This window comes from Alligator mississippiensis, chromosome 2, assembly GCF_030867095.1.
Source record: "Alligator mississippiensis isolate rAllMis1 chromosome 2, rAllMis1, whole genome shotgun sequence".
NCBI lineage: Eukaryota > Metazoa > Chordata > Crocodylia > Alligatoridae > Alligator > Alligator mississippiensis.
The window spans coordinates 198,522,752-198,545,257 of NC_081825.1; the positions used below are offsets into that span (position 1 = coordinate 198,522,752).

At 39.2% G+C, this 22,506-nt stretch overlaps 1 protein-coding gene across 3 annotated transcripts in view; it reads right to left on the minus strand.

Moving 5' to 3' along the window:
* SBF2 (SET binding factor 2) overlaps window positions 1-22,506 on the minus strand; it is a 487,110-nt gene that overhangs the window by 309,662 nt on the left and 154,942 nt on the right. The window lies entirely within an intron of this gene.

Below are 22,506 nucleotides of genomic sequence, written 5' to 3' on the forward strand. Positions count from 1 at the left end.
TTATGCTGTTTGAAAACAAAAGAGAATACCAAATGAGTTTTCAAGAATTGAGATTGCTTTCCGTTTGTTATGATAATTTTTAATAACATTATTACATTACCTGTGGCTGTTTCAAAACTATAAAAGAAAGTATGCTGTTTTTGATCATCATACACCTATTGCTGTTATGGCACAATCACGTGATGGCACAGCCACATATAGGCTTTCTAGCTCTCAGTACATAAACAAATATTTGAGAAAACATATTATACTGGTGATAGGATGTGTTACACAAATGTCTGTGTAGAGGCAGTGGTCTTGGGGACCTATGAGACCAATCTGAGAAAGTCTGCTCTCTACTTTTGACTGTATAGCCAAATCTTGAGGCAGGATGGCTCTCTGGAAACCAGTGTACTGGTGTTGGGCTCAGCCTGCACAGTGTCTAATGAATTTTACTCCAGGACTGGTCTGTGTTGAACTCTGCATCACTGACTTTTTCCTGAATACAACCCAAGATTTTGAATATATGTCCTCCATCTCTCAGTGTTCAAGTTCTTACTGGAAGCTGCCTCAAGCCTTGTTGGGAGGGGTGACACATAAATCAAATACTTAACTAAAAAAATAAATAAATCATTGTAGAAACCACAATTTTTTGCATTTTGGAATTCAGACCCACATGCTGCTTTTGTATGTGTAATTATAAATAAGTTATCATTAACTAAGTAGGACTACATTACTTAAAAAGTTAGGGGGAAAAAAGTAAAGCCAACAGTAATTGAACATTAACTTTAAAAATCAATTTCCTACAGGCACAACTAAATTTAAGTAAACTGTTAATGTGTTTGCCATACTGGAAATAAACATTACCATTTTTATAGCTTTTTCTAGTAGGATGCAACTGTGATATAATATCCTACTGTGATATAATTATCACTGCCTTTTTTTAATACAGAACATTCAACTGTGATTTCAATCATCCTAAGGAAGTTTTTTTTGCTGCTACCAAATAAGCCAGGCAATGGAAAATCCCTGGAATAAATCTTAATATATTGCTTCATTTTAAACAGCCCATGTGTGGGATGTTTTATTTTTCCTTCTATTTTTTTCTTTTTTCTCTCCATATTTTTAAACAAATGCTTGTTAAAAGCATAAAACAGAAAATAGAGGTTCACATTCTGGCTGTTAAGTAATAGAATGGGCACTTGCTGATCTTCTATGTGCCAGCACGAGCTGCTGAAAGTTTTACTCTTTCACTATTCACTGAAGTCTGGAAGATCGGCACAAGGAATTTTTTTTTTCCGCTTGCATATTTTTAGTTTGAAAAAAGGTTTACTGTAATGCTTACTAGTGCAATAAAGCCTGATGTTATGAAAGTGTAAATCTAAAAAAATGGCTGAAGCTCTTGGGATGTATGTATGAATACAAACAGTCCACACAGAATTTTATGGAACTTTCCTGAAGTTCAGTATGTTATATCTAGTAAACTATACATTTAATTTTACACCATGGTCCACTGTTATCAGTAACAACAGAGCACAAAAACTACTCTAAATTATTAGTGTGTACGAGCTATTTACTAGGTAACTTAGCTTTGTGGGAGGTCTCTAAACTATTTGCAAAACTGTCATTGGTTAAGAAAAAAATATTAGCATATAAAAAAACAAACAAGGTCTTTTCATCTGCTACAAAGTGTTACTTGGAACAGTTATTTATAAACCTACTGGACAGGAAAAAAAAAATCTGGACTCGATACAGACAGTGGCTCTATGGTTCATTGCAACTTAACAAATACTGTTAATCTTCCTGAACTTCACAGACAATAACTGTCTTCTCCCTTCTTAAATGGTTTTACTCTGCTATTAACTAGATTAGAAGGCAGGGTAGATTTCCATTTCACAGATTAACCAAAAACAGATAGGTTCTCTACTTTTGAGTGTAGAGCCAATCTTGTGGCAGATTTCTGGGAACCAATGCACTGGTGTTGGGCTCATCAGTCTTCATAGCATCCAATTACTTCTTCTCCAGGATTGGTGTATGTTGAACTCTGCATCCCTGATGTTCAGGGCACTCTTCCACCCCTAGTGGCAGACTGTTTGCGTTTACACAGTCTTCTCTCTGCTACATAGCTCAGCCTGGATCTGCCTCTTTTTTTAGGCCTGAGGACCTGCACTTGGGGTACCTATACATGTGATGGAGTTCTGCTCCAATGAATGCTAATTGTCACACATCAGGGCAGACTCAATCAGGTCTGCTGGAGCGTGCTAATTAGTGCACTCCAGCAGCCTCCACGTCATGTGTATTCAGTGTCCTCACATTTCAAAATGGTGGCGGGGGTGCTTTAAATAAAGCTTACTGAACAAGCTTTAGTTAAAGCACCCCCACCGCCATTTTGAAGCATGAGACACTGAACACACATGACGTTGCAAGCCCTTTAATTACAGCGGCTCTCAGAGCCGCTCTAATTAAAGTGCCCCCTCCATCTATCCTGGAACATATGTATAGATGTCCTTGATGTCGGAAAGCTTGATCAGAAGCTCTAAACTTACTGATTTGGATCAATAAAAGATATCACAAAAAACCCTTGCCTCTAATATACTTGGTCACAGATCCACAGGTAGAAACACTCTAGAGGCTTTTTTGGCTCCCCTGAAGGTAGGTGGAGGGGGACAGGGGAGGCTGCAGGGAATGTTCTGAAGGCAGTGACCACTGCAGCGTGCCTAAAGAGGGCTCTCTGTGAGGAGTGGGGTATGAAGATTCCTGGTTGAGGGAGCTACACATGACTGAGGTTGATCCTGGGCGATTTCCATAGGAACTTTGATGAGGGGTAGGTGGCAGTCTGAACACAGGGTAAAGGTTCTGTCCAGTTTTGTTTTACCCTAACTCTGTTGTCACAGCATTTGGTCACTTTATTTTTAATACCATTTCCATAGGTGGAGGGAGAAAAAAATTGTTGGGGGAGCCTGAGCGTGTGTGTGCATGCATGTGCATGCCCCATGCCAGGCGGGAAAGTCTGCAGGGTAAGGGGCGGGGGAAGGGGAGTGGGCTGTGGGGGTGGCTGGATGGAGTGGGGCTGAGACTGGGCAGGGATTGGAAGGGAGCAGGGCGGATCTGAGCCCAGGATCGGGATTGGGGCTGAGGCTTGCTGCGCCCTGCGGCTGCCCCTTCCCCATGCCTGAGGTTGTTGCCTGGTGCCAGCACCCCCCGCACCAACTAATCTGCCACCCCCCAGCCCTGCACCCCCATGCCTCCTGAGGTTCGCATAGCAGTTGGAGCTGTGCTCCCTGGATGAGCCGCTTGCGACTCAGTCCCGCACCCTGCCAGCTGTGCAGCATCTGTCCCTCCCTTAGCCCCAGCCCCACTCCCTCCCCACCCCTGCTGCAGCCACCGGAAGCCTTCAGCCGGGCTGCATTGTGACCCTAACACTGCCCCGCTTTCGAGGGGGAGGGAGGGGGCTAAGCCCCATTAGACCCCTCTTCCACTGCTTATGACCATTTCCTCTTCCTGGTAATAAAACCTTGCAATAAACCCAGGCTACTTTACCAAAGTGCCTGCAATAAATCATGATTTCAGGAAAAATTAATAACCTGGGCATACCATTCACCAGAGAGGGGGAGTCAAGAGGGTGCAACTCTGGGAGCACCCCAACTTCTTAGATTAATGGTGTTCAAGCTTTTGGCCCCACAGGCCATGTGAGTGGCATGGAGTGACTCCTTGGGCCAGATGAAGCCATGCCCAACAGGATCAGGCCCAGGGCCTGGTGCCACCCCTGCCTAGCCTGAACACTAGAAGTGGGTGCCCAATCCAGCATGCAGGGCCCAGGGCTCCCCGGGGTTCTGGAAACTCGGCAGCAGGGGAGTGGTGCTGCCACCGGCCTGCAAGGCAGGAGTTGAACACCCTGCCTTATGTTTTTGTCACTTACTTCCTGGACCATAACAGCTACAACAATACTCCAACCTTGTAAGTGTTACAGAAGGCAAAGATACAGAAGTTACTTACTGATAAACAGTGTTCCTGAGGAAAAGCAACTACATGTTTACTCTTCTGTTGATTTGGGAATTGCTAACCTACAACACTGAAGAAATAGTGGCATTCGGCAGTGTAGGTGGCTAGGCAATACCTAATGCCCAACCACTCTAGGTTTACATCACATAAAAAGAAAAGAAAAGAAACGAAACAACCAGCAGCACTTAATGTGGGACACTTAGCATGAAATTTGCCTCAGTGAACAATAATAAACAAAAAACACCTCAAATTTATCCTTTTACTATAATAACAAATGAACAACAAACTACAAATTAAAACCTTACAAAGAAAAACATTTAAAAAAAATCAAAATATATACACATTCTATCACTCCCTGGTAGCAAATAAACTGCTAAACAGCTTCACCATCCCTAATACTCCTCATATTACAATCTGGCTATCAGCAGATTAAATCCATCATCTCTGGCACCTTTGGATGGATTCAATGCACTTGGGTCACTTCTTCCTCCTAGCTGATGCTCAGAGCAGGACACACACCTCTACCAGCAAGAGTTCACACAGCCCTGATTGGTCAATGTATTCAACAGGATACACCATTACAGTCTCCTTGACCCTGCCCTTGTTCACAGCTTTCAACAATCCTCTCTGGGTTCAACTCCACATGCTGCAGTCTGGTTGCCAGGATAGATTTATTTTTTATTCTTCCCTTGACTTTAGTGGTAGCCCCAACATGGCACCAGCCACCACTATAGCCCCACTGAGCATGCTCAAGAGCAGGGGTGGGCAAAATGCAGCCCGGGGGCCAGATGCGGCCTGCCAGGCCATTCTATCTGGCCCATGGGGCCCTTAAAAATTTTAGAAAATAAATATTTATCTGCCCTGGGCTGCCTGTCATGTGGCCCTCGATGGCTTGCCAAAACTCAGTAAGTGGCCCTCTGCCCAAAATAATTGCCTGTCCCTGCTCAAAAGGGTCTCAGTGACCTCCTCAAGATGGATGCACTCTGAAAAGTTCCCTTCTGCAGTACAAGGAGGGTTATAGCAGGATGATGAGGTGTCATCTCAAAGAACTCTGGTTATAGATAAATGTATTGTTCCTAACATTAGCCACTGTACATTCCTACTTTTGGAGGTTGAAGAGTTCTAGGTGAACAAGGGTAGCAAAACTGCTAAATCAACCTTACACACAAGACATAAAAGAAATGGAAAGCCCAGGTATTTTTACAGAATTATTACGATGGGGCACATAGATTCATAGATGCTAGGGTTGGAAGGGACCTCAACAGATCATTGAGTCTGACCCCTGCCTAGGCAGGAAAGAGTGCTGGACCCCAGCCAGATGCCTATCCAGCCTTTTCTTAAAGATCCTCAAGGTAGGGGAGAGCACCACCTCCCTTGGAAGCCCATTCCAAATTTTGGCCACCCTAACCATGAAGAAGTTTTTCCTGATATCTAACCTAAATCTTCTCTCTGTTAGTTTGTGGCCATTGTTCCTTGTTACCCCAAGAGGCACCCTGGTGAACAGAGCATCTCCGATCCCTTGCTGTGTCCCCCTAATGAGTCTGTAGGTGGCCACAAGATCACCTCTCAGCCTTCTCTTGTAGAGGCTGAAGAAGACCCGGTCCCTCAGTCTTTCCTCATTGGGCTTGTCCTGTAAGACCCTAACCATATGAGTGGCCCTCCTCTGGACCCTCTCAAGGTCATCCACATCCTTCTTAAAGTACAGTGTTCAAAACTGGACGCAGTACTTCAACTGTGGTCTGATCAATGCCACATAGAGGGGAAGTATCATCTCCTTGGTTCTATTTGTCATGCATCTGCTGATGCCTGATAAAGTGCAGTTAGCTTTGCTGATGATTTTGTCATACTGACAACTCATGTTCATCTTGGAGTCCACCATGACTCCAAGATCTCTTTCTGCTTCTGTGCTGCAGAGAGGGTCACTTCCTAGACAGTTGGTGTGCTAGATATTTTTGCACCCTAGGTGCAGCACTCTGCACTTGTCCTTGTAGTGCATCCTATTGTGTACTGCCCACTTTTCTAACCTGTCCAGGTCTGCTTGCAATCGTTCCCTACCCTCCGGGGTGTGCGCTTCACCCCACAATTCAGTATCGTCCACAAACTTGGACAGAATACACTTCACACCCACATTCAAGTCACTGGTGACAATTAGACACATGTGTCCTGTAAAAATACACCTTATAAGAAGTATGTTTATACTTGATCAATGAAGTCATCTTCAGAGAATACAAAGAATGATAAACCAACCAAAGTTTACATGGAAACCTATGATTTTAATGAAGATAAAAATTATAATCCCTTATTTCATACTAAAAGGGATCATCTCCAGGGTGAAACAAATTAACCAGTTCTTCAGTATTTGCAGCCTATCCTCTGAATTAACCTTTAAATAAGATGTATTTAACATTTCAGAACTATCCTCTGAAACATTTCAGAGGATATTTAAGGTTAATTCAGAGGATAGTTCATGTAATTGGAAATGCTATTCCTTTTTCAGAACAACAAGCAACAATACACCGTGCATACTTACAAAATATTTAATATTACTTTATAGGGTTAGATACTTTACCAGTTAAAAAAATTACTGATTAAATAACAGGAAAATACTTTAAGTAAGAATTTATTAGAACAGTGACTTTAATCTTCAATTTGTTAGGTACATATGGCAATTAAAAAACAAGTTATGGTGAAACAATCAAATTAAATTCCCTAAAACTGCAATGATTTTTTTATAACTATCAATATCAGGTAAGTGTAAATGTGAATGATATTCAAAATTAAACAGTTCTTTTCCTTGGCTTTTATTCCAGAACCCCAGGGTCAGCCTGAATAGTTACAAAGTATTAAAAAAAGAAAGAAATTAAAGAGAAATAAAACACACATAGCATAACTGCACTTTAAAACTGACTTTTGTCTTTTATAGTTGCTAAGTAGGCAGTAGGCCAATTCTCCAAGCATTTTGCTGTTTGCATTTGGAAACGTCTGCAGTCTCAACACATGGCCAGTAGGGGAAGCTTTTCTATGCTGCTAGTTTTGGTTCTTCCCTCAGCACAGGGTAGCTCCTGCAGCCCCACACTGCTGCATGGGAAGCTGAAAAAGCTTGCACTTAAGGAAGGGGGGAGAGGGAGAGGAAGAGGGAGACCCTGCCTATCCTGATTCCTGCAAGACTGAAGGGCAAGGCATGTAGTCCTCCTTCCTCAGCTAGCAGAGAAACACTGTGATGCAATATGAAGGTAGGCTGCTACACAAGGGTATTCCTGGCTTCATGGAATATTTGATAGTTTTCACTGCTATCAAATAATAGGCAGCTAATTGACATTAAATTGCTCCGTCTGTTGACTGGCTTGCCAACCCTACTACTGCCATGACAGTAATTTAACAGCTTCATTAAAAAATAAACAAAAATACACAGTATATATGGTAGTAGTACATAAGGTATATACTACAAACACAACTTCATTTAAAAAAATAAAATGAAAATAATCTTGAAAACTAGTTAGGACAGTGGTCTCCGAACTTTTAAAGTAAGAGATCACCTTTGGCATTTAAAGGTAACCCAAGATCTACTGAGTGCCACTGCCAACCCCCTTCCTCCCCCACCCTCTGCCACCCAGCAGGTAAGTCTGTGGGGTTAGATCAAAGCAGAGAGAGAAAAAATTATTTGGGGGCACACCTCCCCAGCAGGTAAGTCCCACCCGGACGGGACCCCACTCAACTTCCCTCCCCCACGGACTGACCTGCTGGGCTGGGTTGCACGCATACATGTATGCGGGCACTCAGCCCCCCACTCCAGCCTCAGATCCACTCCAAGAGGCTCCGAGATCTACCGGTGGATCAAGATCCACTGGTTGGTGACCACTGAGTTAGGAGATGCTCATATGTCATACCCAACAAAAATAGGTATATTTAAATGTAATAAATTAACATCATTCAGCAGTCAGTCTAGAATATGAAATATAGTGATTATGAAAACATGTCCCACAATCAGAGAAGCGGTAATGGAGACTTTCTTAATGAAATATTTAGCTTTTTGAACCTTACTTGCAACATATATACCTGTTTTAACCATGAAATAAATTTATTTGATAGGTTAATGAGGTTTTTTCCATGTTGCCCCTCTGCCTTTCTTCTCTGCCCCAATATCTAGAAAGATAATCTTATAGCAATGTTAAGAATATGAGACCTGTAATCTTAAAATACAAAAGTGCTCTGTATTGCATCAGGCAAAGGGACTGAAATAACTATGGATAGTATCTAGCATGCTCAAACTCAGATCAAGATGTCAAAGCAAATGCAAATATGTTAAACGAAGTGTTTGTGGCATTTTGAACAAAATTTTCAAGAGAAACAGAAATTTTCTTTAACCTAGACACTCAAAACATACTCAATACTCCTGTGATGTACAACTAAAATGATTCATATATAACCTGCCTTCAAAGGTCTCTTATCAAGAGATCTCTGCTATTCATCAAAGAATGTTGACAGGCTAGTCTTAGTCAAAAAGGCAGCAAAAATCTCTCAATCAGACAGGAATGGTAAGTGGTATATACTACAGACACAGCAAAAGCTCATAAACTGTTGTTCTGAATACAGTGTAATAAATAAGCAATGGTCAGCTCCTAGAACATACCAATTGAATCCATAAAGCAATACACTTCTTTTTCCAATGAACTGCATTCAATTTGGAGGAAAGGAACATTATGAAATGTTGTCATGTTACTACGTAGGCTTGTCAAATGAGCTTCACAATTACTATAAAAAGGAGTTTTGACCTACAAATCTGGAACTATTTTCATTTTCAACTTTGTTTTATTTTTAACAATATTAAACATTCCATAAATTTCTTATTCTACAATCTTAAACCAGTAATGTGCTATCCCCCATTTCCCATAATAAAAATACTATAAAGCTTCCTTCATAAGATAGATATTAATTTTAATATTTTCAATTTAAGCAATCTGGGAAATATAAGTGTATTTTAGAAAATTACATACAAGTACAGTGTAAAATTTAAAACTGCAAGAAACATTTATCTTAGCTGGTGTACTTAGTTCCATTTTTAACAGCACCATCACATTATGAGACCAGCTATAAACTTACAGAATCTTCATCAGTCTAATGCTTCTTTCTAATTTATTTCTTAAAATGGCTACATGCCAGCGTTCAAAAATGTGTACAACTATATTAATTTTGATAAATGCTGAAAAGTAAATGTAGTTTAAATAAACTAAATCATTCAACATTAACAATTAGTACACAGGCACTGTTTATACAGTAGTAAATTTTAATCTGACATTTTAAAGTTTCTGAATCCCCACAGAGTAACCGGTCAGTGTCATATAAAATACAACTGTAATTCAGGAAAATCTATGGCATAATAGATATCTGGATATACAGACATTAAGCCACACTTTTGATATCCTGCTCATTAGAGCGATTTTGTGTGTTTTGATGCCATCAATAAAGTGAATAACAAAAAAAAAGTAGATTTGTGGTAGAACAATATGCTCGTAATCTTGAAATTCTTACAATGTATTAACTACAGAGCAACTTGCTACTGTACATAAACGTGTTAATAAACTGTATACTCAAAAGTATGTTAATTGGAATTGACAGAAGTCTGGCAGCTAAGACAGAGATATGACTACTCAGCAAAGTAAACCCAGAGATTTAAGACATGCCAACATCCCCATGTAGACAAGATGCAGAACAGGAAGTCATGAAATCTGCAAATGAAGAAAAATTCATAGAATTTGGCACTGAAAGTGCAAAGGAATAATTGAAACAAACTATGTAATTAAGTTTCAGCATGTGTTGATATGATAACAAAATACAAATCATAAATTGTTTAGTTTACAGCTAAAAAACAACTACATTTACTATGCTCCGTTCACCAAATGACAACTAATTTCCCTCTGGTCTTTATGCTGTCATAACACAACCTTATGAGGTTACTTTCCATAAGCAGTTGATCAGGACACACAAGATAATAAGCAAGAAGATTTAAGTGATAGAGACAGCAACGTTATGAATTTAATACTCAGGAGGGCACTAGTCAAACAGCCTATACTCACACTCATTGGAGTTGACTGGCTGCACCAGATGGCCCACACCTTGGTCACCCCTAAGATTTAGCTGACTTCTGAATCTTCTTTCCTTTGTTTTTGCTTGGTAATGGTTAAATTTGGGATTACCAACTTAAAACCTTGAGGTTATCCTTCCAATCCAGGCAAAGTTTCTACAGCAAAATTCCACATCTCATTATGTCTGAAGCTGGTATTTTTAACCTTTATCTGGACTAGACATCACCCATTACTTACAAACTTACCTCTCCTAATATTAAACTTTCAATACCTACTGCTTTGAACCCAAGACTAAAACCACATATAGCACCAGATCTCCATCTGTCTGGTCCCAAAACAGAAAATCTGAACTGATTACAAAAAGGAAGCTATTATTATGCTAACACTATACATCATATAGTACAACTAAAGGGTGGGAGAACAGGATAGTTAACAAGAGAAAAGTTCAAAACAATTAAAATATGTGGGCAGGGAACAAACAAGAGCCAATCAGGTAGGAGTGTACCCACATACATAGCCATTGGTGAGTGGAGAATCTAATAAGGAGATGTCCTGATTCCCTTCCACCATTTTGCCAAGACTGGACTCTTGTATCTCCACCTTCCCCCTCACCCTGAGCACTCTGGCTAGGGAGAGACATGACACATAAACTGGTTTAAGTGATCAGAAACTGGTTTAAACCTGTAACAGAACAGATGTTCAGTGCACATAAACCAGTTTCAAAACATCTGAAACCAGTTTGAGATAACCTGGTTGAATGTAGTATCAGACTCAACTGATTTGGGTCAAGCCAGTTTATGCAATGTCTGTCACAGACCCCTTCCTGTTTTAAGATAAACCAGACACCCCCAACATCCCGGCATGCTCTCTGGGCTGGTTGGGGCGCTCTGCTCCACAGCAGAGCTGGCCCCTCCATTCTGCTCCCTAACCAGAGCTCTTACAGAGACTTGCAGGCACAGAGCATCTGCCTGGGTTCTCCTTGCTAAACAGGATTATTCCCCTCTGCCTTACACAGACACCTCAGCATTAGCTAGCAGACTACAGCTTAATGTCCTTCCTTGGAAGAGCTGTGTAAGACGAGCTCCATTAGTTACTGGAGAGGGGCTTTGTTTTCATAATGGGTTGATAAACACTGAATTAGGGGTGATAAACATTCACTGCTTGGCAACTTAGGACAGTGGGGAATAATCAGTGTGTCCTGCTGGGGCCTGGCCACACCTCCCTCAGCTCAGAGCTATAGAAGCCAAGGGAGGGCTGCTCCAGCACCCCCCAGCTTCTAGCCTGAGCCAATGCAAGCATGTGCCTGCATTTCTGAGATGTCTGTCTAGTTACAAAACTGATTTAGCCTAGCCAGGTTAGACTAACCTGCAAAGGCTGAATCAATTCAGGCTCAGGCTTTTTGAATGTCTGTCCCTAGCCCTGGGCATACTGTGCTGTCTTACACATTGACAGTTGTGGAGGGTTGGAGTGTGGGGGAAACGGGAAGGTAGTCCACAGAATTTTAGAGAGAACTATTACAGTATCCTGTGGCAGAAACCTTGGTCAACTAAAAGCTGCCTATTGTTGCAAGAGGGGTGGAGGGTGGGGGGAATGGGGGAGGAGATGACCGGGACTACGCTCAGTGCCCCAGGGTACAGCGTGCTTGGAGCAAAAGTAACAGAGGGAGGGAGAGGAGCAGGCACAGAAGCAGAGGCTACATGAGGGAAAGCTGGAGGGAAAGAGGCAGCAGAGGGGAGATAGTGGGGTGCAGACACAGTGGAGTGGGGGGGAAGGGAATAGACAGGCAGCAGCTGTGGCTATGATCCCAACTCCGAGTAGGGGCTGGACCTGGAACAGGAGCCACAGCAGCTGCCTATCCCACCCCCGCCAGGACAAGTGGTTTCCCCGCCATGTTAGATGGGGAGGAATCCTCATCTTAGAATCAAATAAATATGGTACCTTTGTTAAACAACTCAGATTATTGCATGTAAAAACACTGCAGAAAAATATCAATATATTTCTCTGTCTTTCTGGAATGTTTACATTGGGTATTTGACAATACTTTGTGCATGTTTAGTGTTACCATTTCCCATTTAGGGTCACTTAATTTCCTTTTGATGACTGCGTGAGTTTCTACAAAGAATACATAAACACTGAAAGATATAAAAGATCCCCAAAATCAACAATTTTAGAATGACAATTCTGCACAGTGGACCTGAACTCAGGTTAAACCCACATGATTGCTGTTCATTTAGGAAAAAAACCCTCAAGAGAATTGCTTCTCAATACATGCCGAGTCAACTAAGTTACCAATTACAGCATTAGCATCCCCATCAACCTACATTTACATGCATTGTCAGCCAGATATCTTAAACAATCAAATACTCAGTTCTGGATCACGTTTTATCATGATCACAGAGGTGGTTAGCTTCCAAGGTCAGGATGATACCTAGGAAACTAACTGGTTCAGAGAGGCATAAGCTTTCGTATGCAACAGTATAATTCATCAGATGCTAAGAATGGACTGCTGCCACAGCGCACACCATTTCCACCATGAATTCAGTAGGCCCCTATCAATACCATACTGCTTGATCGACTTTAATGGACAGACCAACACTTTCAAGTAACCTCCATAAATCAAATATGAGTATTAAGTTGCATGAAAGTACATCAGATTCAGCTTAAACAAGCTTTCATACTGATCCCCTCATACTGACCCCCCTCATCCTATTCTGAAATGTTCGTTGCCTGACAAAGTGTTTTTAAACCTGAAAGCTTGCTAAGAAAAATATTTTTCCAACTATTTAGTTGGTCTAATAAAAGATATCAGATTTACCCAAAGAACCCTGACAAACTGTATAGGAGATATTTGAAAGCTATGAGATCAAAACCTGAAAAGGTAGCTGAGTATCTAAATGTTTTTATCTCGTTTTAAATCTTGATCTCTCTGTTACAACCTACAATGGGCTTGTAATTAAACTGGAAATTTATTTGGAGTCCATAAGACTTTCTTTTGAAGAACAGGATGCTCTAAAAGCAGTTTCCTGTTACATATTTCACACTAAAGTAGTACTACAGAGACATAGTAGGTAGTTTCAACAGGACTGTAGATACCTAGTAATGGAATGTACGGCACAAAACCAAGCGCTTACACCTTCTTAACGTTGTTCTCCCATTTTGTCACAAAGGTACAGCTGCATCCAACAAGACAAATAATTGTTGCTGAAAGACTGTGCAAAAACTGATTCTTTAGAAGAGGCTCTCAAGCTTACAAAATACAAGTCTTATCTGCTTCCTTAACATACCAACTTCTACAACTTCAAACATTGATTTAGCTAAAAGTATATGCTTTTAATTATTATCTTCCCCTGTAGGCAGTAACAAGTATTACTTCTATTATGGAAAAACCTTCTGGAAAAGTTTCAGTGCACCACAGTTAATGTGAACTGTAGATGATTTATAGCCAAATTTACTATTTGTTCAGTTTAGAATACATGAACCTAATGAAAATATATTTGGTAAGAAAAACTGTAATGTTTTTGCTAACATGTGTCTAGGAAAAATGAATATTCCATTCCTACTATAACATATAAACAATGAGTTTTGCCTGATATGGAGAGACAGTTGTTTTACAATTCTATCAGTGAGATTATCATCTGTGTCACTTCTGAGAAAGGCACTTCCAAGAAATTCCTGGCTGCCAAACAATATCCAAAACAATAATTAACACAGACATTTATTGTATAAGTCCATTGCAATATTTGCTATGAAATAGTAAAAAAGATGTGGGAGGGAAAGTAAGATTTGGATATAAGGAACATTAAATGGTACTATGAAAAGCCTTCCCAATAGAATAGTCATGAGACTGACAGCATAAAAAGAAAGCATTAAATAAACCAGTCGGTATACCCTAGCTATTACTAACAACATTCATTTTTAACATTTTCCAGGCAATTATATATTTTTAAGAAATTTAGCTTTTCTGTCAAAGGACAAGCAGCATATGGTGTAGAAATTCCAGAAAGTACGGTGCTTTCCACCGAGTTTCAGTTTCCTGTGCAGAAAAATGTAGCCAGCAATGTAAGACATTCATTGTCCTATTCTGCAAGATAAAGCTGTTCATCATAGCCTCGTGTCAACCTTGCATTTGATATACATTTACCAATTTTGCTGGTATAGATACTCTCTTGTTCTTATTACAAGCCTGTCTCTTCTTTTTCCTCCAAAAGAACTATACTGATCACACAGACATAGGGTTGACCTATAATTGGGCTTCCCACCGTTGATTTTTGCACTTGCAGTGTTTTTTGCATTAAATAAAAATGCCAAATCAGTGTTTTATTTTTAGTGCATTTAACCTGTGGATCTTTTCCTTTATTTGATGCTCCTGGGCAAGAACAACTCTTGCTTTTTATCTGGACGGTTTTTATCATCCTATATGCAGAGAAGGCTGTTTTTCCTAATATTAAACTTGTAAAAAAGTGGGTTTGACCTATATTCAGAGCTCAACCTAACAATGGGAACAATACAATATGCAAGTTGGGGGTTGCAGGAGGGGGAAGCAGCCATATTCTCTACAGACAGGTATGACACCAAAAGCCCTCATATACAAACAGGTGCATGTGTGTGTGCTTGACAGGGGGGAGTAGGGGAGATACTAATTAACCCCTCCCACACACACTTTTTAGCATATCTTATTGAGACAGACAATGGTTTTGTTGTAATATTTCTCATTAAACCGTGTCCCTGCAGGTTTCCCTCACTTTATGCTGTACATGCACTCCTGAAAAATGACGCATAACTCTAATTCACATAAAGGGAACTCACTTTACAATGTAACAAGTAGGGATATGTTCCAAGACTTCGACTGGACTGACACCCAGACCCATTTCTACCACTTTTACAAGACAATTTTGGTACTCAACAACAACAGACAGTACACACAAGGACAGAGGGCCCCCCTCACCAGCTTCTGCATGGTTCAAAATCTCCAGTTTTGTCTCTAGTGTTAGTGAAGTTTGCTTGCGCTTCATTGATGGACCAGGGAGAGGGGTAGGAGATGAGCTAGCAGGACGCTTAGAAGCCATATTGGGAATGGCAGCTACAGAAACACGTGTCGCAGACAATGAGCAAGGAGCACAGATCCATACAGGAGACTATATTTTGGTGTGCACCACTCCCACAATGCATCGCACAAAGCAGCTGGCTGTAGGCTTCTACCACACTGATTGCATAAGAGTGAATTTTCCCATATAACAAATTTTTGGTATAAAAATGTTAAATGCATAAGAGCGAATTCCCACATACTGAACACGCATAAAATGATGGAAACCTGTATTTTAATAATGCTGCATGCCTCTGTTTCCCTGACTACCTTGTACAAGGGGAAAAGAAGGGATTAAGAGGTGTAACAGTATCCCGCCCCAGGAGTGGCCATGATGCTCCTGGAGCCCATTCAGCCCTTGTGACCCCTACTTTTTTTGGGTGATCTTCCCTTCTGCTTGCCTGCCACATACTTATGTATGTATGTTTTTAGGAAAAAAGGGAGGCTGTGTACACTCACACATGTGTGTATGGCCCTCAACAGCTCACCAAAACTCATTAAGTGGCTCTCCAGCCCAAATAATTGCCCACCCCCATCCTAGAGGAAGAGCCCTGGAGGGTCATGGATAACACCAGGTCTCAATCTAGGAAGTGACAGGTTTACTCCACTCTAGATCATGTAGCACACACCCTGAAACCAGAGGAGAGTTTACTATACTGTTAGAGTGATATTACAGCCAGAAATTATATTAGAAGCAAGGATGGTTTAGGGTGATATCATTTATTGGATCAACTGCGTAGTTGGGATAAAGTTAAGAGAAGCTTTCAAATGCTAGACATTTTTCCTGAGGAAGACGAGTTTACTATTACAGTGATACGGATCACTTAGTTAAATGGCCAATGAATTTTAATACAGATAAAAGTAAGACAATACATATGAGAAACAGGAAAGCAAGTTATACTTACAGGATGAGAGACTGGGTTAAAAAGCAATGACTTGGAAAAAGATTTAGAGGTCAGTGTAATAATGTTTTAGGACAATGAGGAGGCAAAAAGGCTCATATGTATAACACATAAAGAACTAGGGAAATGGTTTTGCCTCTGTATAAAACATTCATAAGACCAATACTAGAATGCTGAGTACTGAAAGGTGTAGGAATACCATGAGTCACAAGAAGGACCACAAATACGAACAAAGAAAAGAGAATTAACTTGATCATTATGTAAAGGTACTTGAACATAGTACAAATGTTTAATGCAAGTGTGGAGGGAGAGTCAGGCAATGGCACAGCAAGTTCCAGCGGGTGGAAGTAAAAGTTAGTGAACCTCAGCTTCAAAAAAGGTTCAGTTCTCTGATCAAGTGTTGGATAATCTTTTCATGACAAGTAGTAGAATTGCCAAAAATTGGAGTCAAATGTGAGATGGGGTAGCCTTCTTGAAGATCTAGCTTTCTGAAGAAGGCTTTTAATCGCTATGTCCAGAGAAAAGAAACTCAGACTGGATAGTTGTGGCTGTTCTTTCTGATCTGAGACTCTACGGATTGGACCCTCAGGTTTATTCCCTTCTGTCATGGTCCTGAACATAATCATACCATTTGCAGTTCCACAATAAAATAATGATTATCATCAAATTATGCTTTAAGGTCTCAGCTAGTCATCTGTAGGAACTGACAAACATTATTTTTCTCTGGGTTTGGTTGAAAATAGGATATTGAGTGCAGTTCACTGGTGCATGGAATTACCTTGCTCATATGCTCAAGGTCATACATAACGACAGATCCAGGGTCAGAAAGGAATTTTCCTCCAGGGCAGACAACAAGAACGTTAGGAATTCTTTTGGTTTCCTATGCGACACAGAGCATGGTTCTCTGGCTGGGATCAGCAGGGCACATTTTACCTCATCTGTTCACTGGCACTGGAGTGGTGAAGTTCTAGTCCCCCCTGTTTTGTATCTGTAGTACACCATCTTAGGTTTTGGGGTGTTTTTTGTTTTTGCATTTAATTAACATACACAGCGTTTGTGGACCTTGAAGGAGAACTGTAGAGGTTAAAAACATACTTTAAATTCAAATAAAATCCTATGAAGGTCCAATCATAATGTGTGAAGGAACCCAGTAATTCTCACTTTTCCTGAAAAAGAATAATAAGAGTAAGTAGAAATGAGCACATGTGCTCTTCCATAATGTACAATGGCACTTTGCAGATAGGACTCACAAAAAGAAGGAGCTTCTGTTACTTCTTCATTGATGTTAACTCCCTGAATAGTTCACACATTACTTTAAGGTGCTCTTTTAAATTTATTCAAATTAAATAATATAGATGGCATCTTATAGGATAGTTGAATTATATTACACAAAATTGATTAAATTATATCTTACTCTATTTTGTACAGCACAACATATGTTGATGGTGCTATTTAAATTGCATCAAAAGAGCTACTAATGAATAGAATGAAGTCGTGAAAAAGGTAAGTAATTAAATGGAACTCTAAAATCAGAAAAGGATATGATTTTTTTCATTTAAAAAGCATAAAAAATAATATTTTTCTCTCTCAAAATCCATAGTAATCCTCTGCATAACAATAGCAAGATCAGTCACTATGGGGCTTCCCTTCTTTTGTCCCTTAAGTATACAGAGGAAATAGAAATATTTCAAGGTATCTGTAATGTTGGATTCCTATTTGAATGTAAAAAAAAGCAGCTACAGCACTTAACACTGAGTCTCCCCCCCTCAAAATTATACCCCAGGTGAAACTATTTGCAGGAAAAATGAGAAGTCAGGAGAAAAAGGAAACTCTTGAGTTGTGTAACATTTGTACAGTATGGCTGAGAAAGAACATGTTTTGTTAAAACACCTACTATTTCCCCTTCCAACATAAAGCAACAATAAGTTACCTGGACTTTTTTTAACCCAAGAATAATTCTTAAAATGTCCAGCTCTAAAGTACCTAAAGCTAAATGTTATCATTATTTGAAGCAAGATTATTCTGAAAATTTTTCTGGAAGTACATCAAAAGACAGGCAATGTTCTACAGGTAGGATACAGCAGTCTATCTGCTACATGGGAGTAAACCTAAATCCTACTATACCACAGGATCTAAATTTTAAAAAGCTTTGTCTGTCTTACTGGTTCTCAACCATTTTAGACACAAGGCACCCTCGGAAAATACCAGCTCTTAGCTTTCATGTTTTTTCATTATGGAAAAATGATAGAACAATTCTTCTACTGTAAAGAACACAGAAAGACAACAAATCAGAATGATTTTGGCACTATGGATTCCTATTTGAGATCTCTGGGTTTATCTTGTGAATCATGTGCAGGTGTGTATATATACCTAACTAAGGTAATATTGTGCGGCACCCTTAAAAGGATCTCACAGCACCCAGGGTTTCAGGATACCTTGGTTAAGAATCATTGCTCTAAATTCATTGTCAGTTATGTCATACATGCATGTGTTATGTACTCCTCTGAAACTCAGACTTAGTGTTCTTGGCTGAGCATATTAAGTCTTCAAGAATTCTGAAGCTACATATTGGTTTACTCAGTCACTTTGCCTCAGGAGTAATGATACAAGATGAGCAAAAATAAATCTCATGCATGCAGCATTTCCTGATGCAGCAATATTTCCTAAATCTTCTAAAGGATTGCAGCCTAAACTTGTCTATTTTTAGGCATTACATTCAAAATGTAAAACAGATTGAGCTGGATAGAAAATAGCATGAAAAATATTCTCTGCAATCCCAGAACTAATTAAATGAAAATCTGAAAATAACTGTCCAAACTCTGGACAAGCATGAACAGAATAATAAAAGTGCTTGGACAGTTTGCGTGTAGGTTATATTGAAGTAACTTTCAACAGTAATGTATCAGTAAATGTGTTGACCCATGGGATTTGAAAAAACTAACGATATAGTTACAGTCTCTAGCTTCAACAGCATAAAGGGAAACCAGTTTTGTTTTATACAGAGCTTTTTAGGCTGGGGAGCGGATAGGGCTAACAAATAGAAGAACATTTCTACAATGCATGCTACCTATTATTAGTTTCTTTTTCTGAAGTCTTGTACAACATATAGTACAAAATGCCTACAATTCTTAGCACACGTGCAGGATTTCATCCATCAGTCCCAAAAACTGGAAAGTTAGGTACATTATATGAAATTATCAATGTAAAAGATAGTAATTAAACTATAGGAACTATTACAATAAAACGTTTTCCCGAACTGTCCCTATATATGCCCTACACTGCTCTTCCCTTCCTGTATCCTTTTTTCAATTATTATTTTGGTCTTTCTGAATCACAGTTCCCTTATGTCAATCTTTTCCAGATTGCCAGGCTTTACTTATGTCTTAGCTCCCTCCTTTTACTTCACCTTTGATTTTTTTCTTTTTTGCCTGTCCAATGTATTTTAGGGGCTCCTTATTTAAGTATTGCATTGCTCTGATTATGTCTGTCATTTTTTCTTCTTTTCCTACAAAACAATCAGAAGAACAGCACTCAATTTATGTAGTCACCTTATAATAGGAATATAGACAAAGCCTTGGCTGGGATGATCTAGTTGGGGATGGTCCTGCTTTGAGTAGGGGGTTGGACTAGATGATGTCCTGAGGTCCCTTCCAACCCTAATTTTATATGATTCTACAATATCACTGTACCTTAACAGAAATATACAACATATAGTAAAAGCTCTGTTATCAGCGTGAGTGGGGAATGGAGATGCCGATAATCGAAAAATGCAGGTTACCTGAGGCATGGGTTTTCAGCCAGACACAGAGCATGGGGGCAGGGAAGGAGGTGTCAGCATAGGGTGGTGGTAGTGGTCATGACATGCGAGCTTCCCCCCCCAATCCAGCTAGCCGGCTCAAAATTCCAGTTAGTAGAGTGTGCCAGTTACTAAAATGCTGGTTAATACAGCTTTTACTGTATCCGTGTAAACTATTTTGAAGAAAAAGCTGTTTTTCCTAATATTGAACTTGAAAATGTGGGTTTGACATGTGTGCAGGACTCACTTAAAATATTATAGTATATGTTTTATTAAGTGAAGTTATAGTAACGTAAATAAAAATAGCTTGTGTTCAGGAAAGCACATGCCTAAATCCTAGCGATTCCTACAAGAATATGGCACATAATCAGTGCTGTCCGAGTAGTACAATATCCTCATCTGGGCCAATGATACAAGAGATTCTAAATTTTATACAGACTTAGGTAATTTCTGTTTAAAGTACCTGAATATACTGGTTCCAATTTTAGCTTATAAATGTCTTTTGTTGTTGAGGATATTCTCATCTATTACTGTATTCAGTGTACTATAATCTTCACAAATTATATAAAGATATTTTTAACTTTATGAGAGAAGTAGAACATATACATTGTTAAATATAAATTCATTTTGTCATTATTTGTTAGTTTATTTACAGCTTTTACTAAACCAATACAACAAAATTGGCAATAACATGATATAAAATATAATAATAGAATATGTAATTAATGGTTATGGTTAAAGCATACAATTAGATTATATATTCTACTAGTTTAAACACAATTAAAATAAAACAGTATCTGATACAAAAAATAAATAAATTGAAGCAATATACTACACTATAATAAAAGAATAAATAAATAAAAACAGAGGAACTCTGTTTGATTTTGGCCCTTATTTTTTGTGTACATAATATAAATAAATTTAGGGAGTACAGGACAAGCTCTAAGTTGTCAAGAAGGAGCCAGTTATTTTTGTCATTAGCTGAATATTTAACATTTTCCACTATTAGAAAGATATATTTTCTTATTTCTTCAAAGAATGAATAAGACCACAAATTATAATTTAAGTCACCTATTTAATTATTTCTGAAAGAACATATCTGGCCTGCATATGGAGTCCAACACCACCTATCCATAACAACTGCATATCTCATTTGAGTAAATAACAGCCTAGTAATTAGAATTTTTTCCTTTTTTGAATGAACAGGACAGGCAGTAAACAAAAGACTGTAGTGCTGGTGCCACCGTGAAGGCTTCAGCTTCTATAACCACAGTTCTCTCTTCAGTGGTATGTTGGGAAGAGAATACTAGATGAGAATAACGCCTAAGGAATGAAAAGAGTAGTTCTGATAAGATTTAGATCTGAGAAAACTTTTGAGGGCCCACTAATTAGAATTCTCTATTTGTCAGCCACAAACGTGTGTGTGTTATATAATATCATCTGTCACTGCCAACTGTTCAGAAAAATGGCTGTATTCCAAACGTACAATTTTTCAAACAGGAACTACCTTTGCTTCATGGAAATACGCATATTCTTGCCAGCCGTAGACAGTGTGAAATCCCAATGCCCTCTGTTCACCCTAATAACAAGACATGTTTATACTGTAAAGCTGGTGATACAGCAAAAACACTTAAAAAAAAACAAAACTAAAAAGGAAAAAAAAAGAGAATTCAAATGAGGAGAGGAGAGGAGAACCACTAGCAAGGATACATTAGTGCCTCAGAGGAGGAAAAGGACACACAAAAGTATCTGCGCAGTGTCCGAGGCAAAAAATGTGAAGCATTATCCACAAAGTCTAAAATTCAGTTCATCTTTCCACCACAATCCAGGAGCGGCTCTTTTTCAACTGCTCCTGATTAGCTTTCCTGTCAGCTAACCCATCTTCTCCAATTTCTTTCACCTCTTCCTCTTCACTCTCCATCTCGGACCCTGTTAAATCTTGCTATTGCTTCCTTTATCATCTTTTTATAATCAACTCTTCCTTTCCATTCTTGTAACAAAATGTGCAAACTGTTTTTAAATGTGAAGGGTTTCTCAAGCAGAAATTTCCAAAATGTTTTATAAGCTAGATTGAGATACCAACTCCTAACAAAGCTGTGAGGGGTTATGGAGACAGAGTGCAATTACTTAAATCAGAATTTTGCAAAAACACAGCGGATAACACTCCTACTCTTGTATGGGGAGATCTTTAATAATTACAAGTAGTCAGACATGGTTTTGCGTTTCATCAAAAGATGTCTATTCTAAAATACAGTCTTCCCCTAAAACCACAGTGAAGCAATGCTTCTGTTATGACTCACTGGCTTAAAGAATCGCTAACCCTTCTTCCTAACCTCCTAAGTTTTATTTTGCTGTTTTCATTCCATATACTCATGAATGCCTGATCCTGCATAACTTGAGAACTGATAACTGGTAAAGATGAAAATAGGTGCAGAAACAAACTATAGGCTTTACGTCACCTAAAAGTACTCCATAACAGTCTGGGCAATAATGAAAACACGACAGTGATGTAGAAATAAATGAGCCATGTTCTGATTATGTTGTTACAGCTGCAGATTTCAGGACCATTATATGCCTAGGGAGAGAAGAGACACCAAAAATGAATATTATCAATATAATTCAGCTTCCTGAGTTTCCTGAATTTAACTTTCCATCAATGAT